The sequence below is a fragment of the Limulus polyphemus genome, unplaced genomic scaffold (assembly GCF_000517525.1).
Source record: "Limulus polyphemus unplaced genomic scaffold, Limulus_polyphemus-2.1.2 Scaffold183, whole genome shotgun sequence".
Classification (NCBI taxonomy): Eukaryota; Metazoa; Arthropoda; class Merostomata; order Xiphosura; family Limulidae; genus Limulus; species Limulus polyphemus.
This window is the reverse complement of record NW_013665793.1, coordinates 422025-429985: the sequence shown is the minus strand read 5'-3', so window position 1 is coordinate 429985 and position 7961 is coordinate 422025. Positions and strand designations below refer to the sequence as shown.

At 31.4% G+C, this 7961-nt stretch overlaps 1 protein-coding gene across 2 annotated transcripts in view; it reads left to right on the top strand.

Annotated features, from left to right (window-relative positions):
- Nucleotides 1-7961, top strand: part of LOC106478134 (homeotic protein ultrabithorax-like) — an 86840-nt gene that overhangs the window by 23708 nt on the left and 55171 nt on the right. For both annotated transcript variants that reach the window (XR_002609827.1, XR_002609826.1), the window contains exon 3: nucleotides 6200-6248. The gene's annotated coding sequence lies outside the window, so the exon portion shown is untranslated. The remainder of the gene's footprint in view (nucleotides 1-6199; nucleotides 6249-7961) is intronic.

Below are 7961 nucleotides of genomic sequence, written 5' to 3'. Positions count from 1 at the left end.
ACCCTTCGTCTGATTTACTAATGCGTTATCAGTAAAAATGTCGAAAGGTTGGACAGCGTTTCGTCCGGTTTAAAGTGGTGTCATCTGTAAACTAACCGAAATGTTGTATTGTTTTATAACTATATATCATTTTAGTCTTTTTAATATTTTATTCTTTAGATACGATGATAAACGAATGAATGGACTATATAAGTACAAGTCTATATTAACACACATATATACTTACATTTATACTTATATATATTTTTTATGCGTTTATAAAGTCTTAATCATTTCTTAACAATACCTATCTCCTACTACAGTTTATTGTTATTATATGTATACGGATATATGAAGCTCGAAAAATAATCATCTTATAGCTATATTCTTATCCCTAAAATAACCAACATATACGGATATGTAATATTAGAAACTTACGATTTTTAGACTGTATCACTATTGTTAGATTAACCGACACAACGTATATATATATACATAGAGCTAGAAAATTAATTATTTTTAAATTGTATTATTATTGTTAGTTTAACGACACAACGTATACATATAAAAAGCTACAAAATATTATTTTTAAATTGTATCATTATTGTTAGTTTAACCGACACAGTGTATATATATACAAAGTATATATACGTTATTTGAATATAAAGCTAGAAAATTAATTATTTTTAAACTGTATCATTATTGTTAGTTTAACGACACAACGTATATACAACGTATATATATAAAGCTAGAAAATATTATTTTTAAACTGTATCATTATTGTTAGTTTAACGACACAATGTATATATGTAGATATAAAGGTAGAAAATTCATGATTTTTAAACTGTATCCTTATTGTTTTTACGATTATTAATATATTTATATAATAAAAGAAGTGTGGTTCGAACCACAGTCACTTTATCTTTGACATTACTTAGAAATATATATATAGGTGAATGAAGTTAAGATTATAAAATGTTTTTAGTATATTAACTAAATTATAAACGGGAACTTAGCGAAGGTTTTGTGATAGTTATAACTGATATATTAAATCACACCACAACATACTGTTGAAATAATCTTCAAAAAGGTTCGCTTCTCTTACACCAGGAGGCACTGCTTTCGATCATGCCATTGGTGGGTTATTTTTACCACGTGCGCAAACGTAAGAGCACTTCCAAAGAGACGTAGACCAATCACGTATTCGCAACGGAATCGGCAGTTAAACCGTAGGGAGAGAACGACGGTTGGATAAAAAACAACAACAACAACAACAACAAAAAAGTGGATGACTTAGAGATTCCAGAAAACGACGTCCTTTAATGTATACTTCTGAGATGGATGTCTTTGTACCCAGCTTTTCAAACTATTTAGGAAGTCCAGATAAACTCGTCCTTATAATAATACGAAACAACATGACGTAATACTTTAGTTTTTACTTTCCACTACGGCAATAATCTCCTCACACAGATAAAACTAAATACAAAGCAGTGGAGAAAATACACTACGAATGTTTCCCTCTGAAATGAACAATCTGTGCTCTACCAACCACCTATCGAAACCTGACTTTTAGCGTTAATAGCCCCTAGACTTGCCGCTAAGCCACCAGAGGTGGCGTCTTTAGTAAAAATTAAGGAACCGTTTACATGTGGGTCTCGTAATTATTCATAAAACTAATATTTTATTAATGTCGCGTTTTTCAAGACTAACTACATTATATGAGTGAGTTGTTACTATATAACCCTTTACAACATGATAGTATTCGTGTAAATAAACGATGATCTAAATTATAAAACTAACGGAATAAAAATCTGGGCGAAATTTCTTGAGCGTATTAGTAGCTCATTCTTTATGACGGACAATGTTTTAAGGTTTTATATATATATATATGTATAAACTATAACATCTTTCTTTCATTGAACATGAAAGTACGTCTGTTCTAAGAATACAACTTTGTTTTCAACATGAAAAGTACGTCTGTTCTAAGGATGCAGCTTTGTTCTGAGCATGAAAAGTACGCCTGTTATAACGATATCTCTGTGTTTTGAACATGAAAAGTACGCCACTTCTAATGATGCAGCTTTGTTCTACGAAGCATTTAAAGAACGCTACTGTGAACACGAAATAGATGCTGACTAGACCACGTGTGATGTTACCAGGTGACTTGCTTCGTTGTTCTGTTATTGAAAGACTTAAAATAGCATGCCGGCAAAACCAAACAGTCTTCCTGCCGAATGCTATTGGAATATAATATACCCTCACCTCATGCCATTTGAAAATGAAGCCTGGGTTTTAAAATACAGAGTCGTCTTTATTTGCTATAACATTAACATGGAACAATAACACAAATGGTTTGGAAACTATAAAATATAACGTCTAATCTCTATTTTGGGTCATTAATAAAAAATACATAAATAAACAAACCTAAACTGTATGACTTAAAAGTCATATAAACAGATCAGGTATTATATACTACCTAAGCAAACGCTACTAATAAGTTACATGTTTGAATTTCAAAATTCAGTAGCCTCCTGCCCCCCCCCCCACTGCAGTGGCTTAGTGATAAGTCTAAAGGCTTATAGCGCTAAACAGCGGATTTCGATACCCGTTGTGTGCACGGCACAAATAACCCATTGTGTAGCTTTTTATTTAATGACAAGCAAACAAAAAATAATCCCCCATTGGAGTATTTAACTGCTTCTGCTTCTCTTATTATTTTAATGTATGCAGGAGAATTTTCAAAACGTACTGAGCTGGTTGTTTGTAACGTCGAGTTGGATTCATCTCCATCAATAAATATTGTAGCCTATTTTGGTTTAATCACAGCTGTTCAGGTACATGCGGATGTGAATTAAATAGTCATGCGGTAAGATCTACTATTTTCGTTAGGTTTAATTAACTAGTCATGTGTCAAAATCCCCTATTTTCGTTACTTTGAGTTAAGTAATTATGTGATAAGATAAGCCATTTCCATTACTTTTTATTAAATAGTCATGCGGTAAGATCTACTATTTTCGTTAGGTTTAATTAACTAGTCCTGTGTCAAAATCCCCTATTTTCGTTACTTTGAGTTAAGTAATTATGTGATAAGATAAGCCATTTCCATTACTTTGTATTAAACAGCTATGCGGTAAGATCTACTATTTTCGTTACGTTTAATTAACTAGTCATGTGTCAAAATCCCCTATTTTCGTTACTTTGAGTTAAGTAATTATGTGATAAGATAAGCCATTTCCATTACTTTGTATTAAATAGCTATGCGGTAAGATCTACTATTTTCGATACGTTTAATTAACTAGTCATGTGTCAAAATGCCCTATTTTCGTTACTTTGAGTTAAGTAATTATGTGATAAGATAAGCCATTTCCATTACTTTGTATTAAATAGCTATGCGGTAAGATCTACTATTTTTGTTACGTTTAATTAACTAGTCATGTGTCAAAATCCCCTATTTTCGTTACTTTGAATTAAGTAATTATGTGATAAGATAAGCCATTTCCATTACTTTGTATTAAATAGCTATGCGGTAAGATATATTTCTGTTACTTTGAAATGAATGGCCATGCTATAAAATCTATACTTTCGTTAGTTCGAAGTAGTCATGCGGCAAAATCTTCTGTTTTTGCTACTCTGAATTATGTGGTCATGCGGTAAGATCCACTATTTTCGTGACTTCAGAAACTAACGAAAACACTTCCATCATAAATACTTGATCTAATCTGCTCTCTAATGTCAGGCCTGAACTTAAACATCCTGATCGAAATCTCTCTGACCTACTTTAACAAAGTACGTATTTTTATGACTCCCGTAGATACAAGAGAAATTTACATACCATTTTGTTCTCAGAGAAAATTTATATGTATCACAGAACAAGAACAACCAGAAACCACCACCGTCAATGTTTAAGAACGGCCTTCCTATAATATGACTTATCGTACTCAAAGAATATATAAATACGGAGTGTGAAGATGAACAGAGTCGCACCATTTACAGTGTGAACCTGTATACTGTTATTCTTATAATTTAAAATTAAACAAATGTTACAAAACAAATCAGCATAGTGATGAAAATAGGATATATATTAGAAAATGACAAGTCTTTGAAGAAGTCTTATAACAACTAGCAACTCAATTTGGACCAAATAACCATAACATTTTACTCAACGTATAGCGTGTATATTTTTATATAAACTGTACGCAACGATTATATTATCTACAATAGAGACGTTTATATGTTTATAGAAACTGTACGCAACAACTGCATTATCTGTGATAAAGACGTTTATATGTTTATAGAAACTGTACGCAACAACTGCATTACCTGTGATAAAGACGTTTATATGTTTATAGAAACTGTACGCAACAACTGCATTATCTGTGATAAAGACGTTTATATGTTTATATAAAATGTACGCAACAATTATATTATCTGCGATAAAGACGTTTATATGTTTATAGAAACTATACGCAACAACTGCATTATCTGTGATAAAGACGTTTGTATGTTTATAGAAACTGTAGGCAACAATTATATTATCTGCGATAAAGACGTTTATATGTTTATAGAAACTATACGCAACAACTGCATTATCTGTGATAAAGACGTTTGTATGTTTATAGAAACTGTAGGCAACAATTATATTATCTGTGATAAAGACGTTTATATGTTTATACAAACTGTACGCAACAATTATACTGTTTATGATAAAGACGCTTATATTTTTATAGAAACTGTATGCAACAATTATATTGTTTATGATAAAGCCCCTTATATGTTTATAAAATCCTATGCAACAATTATATTATCTATGATAAAGACGTTTAAAACAAAATCGTAATTATAAGTTTATAAAGTGTGCAAAAAAGTGAAACAAATATTGAAAACTAGCGGTTTAATAAGTACTACCACCTGGTTATTTAATACAACTTAAAGAAAGATCTACACACTATAGGGCTTTCGTATCAAAAAGTATTAATTTTTTTCTGAAGTATCTGTGTATAGTTATAATAAAAATATGCGCTTATAAAATTTATGTACATAACGTTAATTAAATAATGCAACTAAGATTACTGATATTTAATAATCTATAGAAATTAACAAAATTTTAAAAATATTGTTCTCTATTTGATACAGTATAATTAAATAATGAATTATGGTCTGAGTTTTATTATGATGATCCTGTGGAGATTACTCGATCAAAATACTTTTTATATATGCCGTACTGAGATCTCGCCGGATTCTGGATCAATCGATAGCATTCCAAAATGTTTTCATGCTTTCTTTTTTTTTTTTTTTGTATAAAGATAACATCAGTTGCTATGGAAACCAATGGAGAGTCGCGAGATGCTCATTACTGAGACTTATAAATTATTAAAGTTGAAAAGGCAAACCTAACTGTCAAGGCTGTTTTTATCCATAGCTTCGTGTGCCCATTTCAACAAACAGGCTTTTTTTTCTCCAATACGAACACGAAACCCCGTGAAAACAAAGCCACGTCCTCGTCACTCTACAGCAAAGCTCATTATAACAATGTAGGTCGGGCATCAAATACCACCTCTGTAATCTTCTCTCACCAGGCCTGTCGGACTTGCAGCTGCTGTGATAAATACAAAACGAAATATTGCATATAATATAATGCTTTCTTTTATCATGCTTCGGATAACACACACACGCATACGTATATATAAAACCGTCAGTATTAACGACTTTAGATACAGATAATTCTCTTAAAGCTTATGTTTCCTATAAGTTATATCATATTATTGTATTAGAATATAGTTTTAGCTAAAAGCAAGTCGATACAAAGATAAATATTTCTTAGAATACAAATAGGTTATTTTTGGGAGGGGTGGAGGGAGAAAGAGTTACCTGTGGAACCTTGAAACTATAATAATGACCAATATAATATGCGTGTGACTTTTTGCTCATAAATATAAAAGAGTGGAATACAAGATTTGAGAAGTGGACAAATACACGTAAGATAGTGTTTCGTCACTTTTAGTAAAAGTAACATGTTCTCAATTATCTTAATTAATAGTTCTCCTGGAAAACGACGAAGATAAACGATGATTAGGCAATGAGTAGATATCATAGTGAATACTTTGTAAAATGAAAAGATGTGAAATGAACAGCTGATGATAAAATATTTGTCTCAAACACTAAATTAGATTATAAATGGAGAACATATTTTAATCATTTCTGGTATCTTAATCTCTTACAGGTTAAAAAAAGACGAGAACTAGATGAGGAGGATGAAGTTTGTTCTGTAGGTAAGTGTTATGATGAACTATTAACACTTCTCTATTAAGTTAGATAATGAGGAGGATAAAGTTTTATCTGTAGGTAAGTGTTATGATGAACTACTAACACTTCTCTATTAAGTTAGATAATGAGGAGGATAAAGTTTTATCTGTAGGTAAGTGTTATGATGAATTACTAACACTTCTCTATTAAGTTAGATAATGAGGAGGATAAAGTTTGTTCTGTAGGTAAGTGTTATGATGAACTACTAACACGTCTCTATTAAGTTAGATAATGAGGAGGATAAAGTTTGTTCTGTAGGTAAGTGTTATGATGAACTACTAACACGTCTCTATTAAGTTAGATACATTGTGTGGATGCTAAAGTTCATTCTAATCACTGCCAATATTTTAATCTTTTTCCTTCATCTAAGTGTACATAAAAATTTAAAAACCTTAATTATAACTGATTAATTTTTTTTCGGTACAATTAACGCCAGCTGAATACGTAACTGATTGTTTTTCAACTGAAGTTGACAGACTAAATATTAATTGTACAAACTAATACACTCAAGTTTAACTGTTGGTCATGTACAAACTGTCACACTAAAGTTTAATTGTTGGTCATGTACAAGCTGACACGTTAATGTTTCATTGTTGATCAGTTAAAAAAATGCAATTATTTAACACTTTGCTTAGTTTAATAAGGTACTCTGTAACTTGGGTCCATGTCTCTTACTGAAAACTGTTTCATATATAAATATATACCACTACAGTGCTAGGTTATTGGCTGATGTATATTCTTCAGATAATTTATATTCAATAAACGAATGTACTCAATACAAAAATAAAAAATATGTAAAACAGTGTCGACTTGAGCGCCTGTTCAAGCACTTCCGATTGTTCACTTTAGAAACATAATATGATGTGTGATATAACACATATTTCATACATTGGATAAGCAGGGTTTCATTAATACATAATGTTCTGCAACAGGTTCATAAATTGGATAAGCAGGATTTCTTTAATACTTAGTGTTTTGCAACGGGTTTCATGCATTGGATAAACAGGGTTTCCTTAATACGTAATGTTATGCAACGGTTTCTATACGCTGTATAATTAGATTTCCTTCCATAAGTAATGTTCTGTGATCTGAAGTCAGAACTCTTGGATTCATTATCACATTCTTTGTAACTATAGCGCTATAATATTTTCACTATATTAGGCTTAGGGTGTTTTTTTATACGTATGGATAGATTAGGTGTCCTCTCGGTCTCACTATGAAAAACTGTTTATATGGCTTAAACACAAATTTCAATGATACTTGAGAAAAAAAAAGAGCCTACAAATCTACATGCGTTTTTTTCAGTTTAGAGCTACGAACCCTCTTAAACAGCAAAGTTTAGATACTTCAAACTGTGGCACAGATGGCTGTGAACCATCTTAAACGGCTAAGTGAAATACACCGATAGTTTAGGTACATAAAACTGTGGCACAGATAGCTATGAACCTCCTTAAACGGCTAAGTGAAATACACTGATAGTTTAGGTACATCAAACTGTGGCACAGATAGCTATGAACCACCTTAAACGGCTAAGTGAAATACACCGATAGTTTAGGTACATAAAACTGTGGCACAGATAGCTATGAACCACCTTAAACGGCTAAGTGAAATACACCGATAGTTTAGGTACATGAAACTGTGGCACAGATAGCTATGAACCACCTTAAACGGCTAAGTGA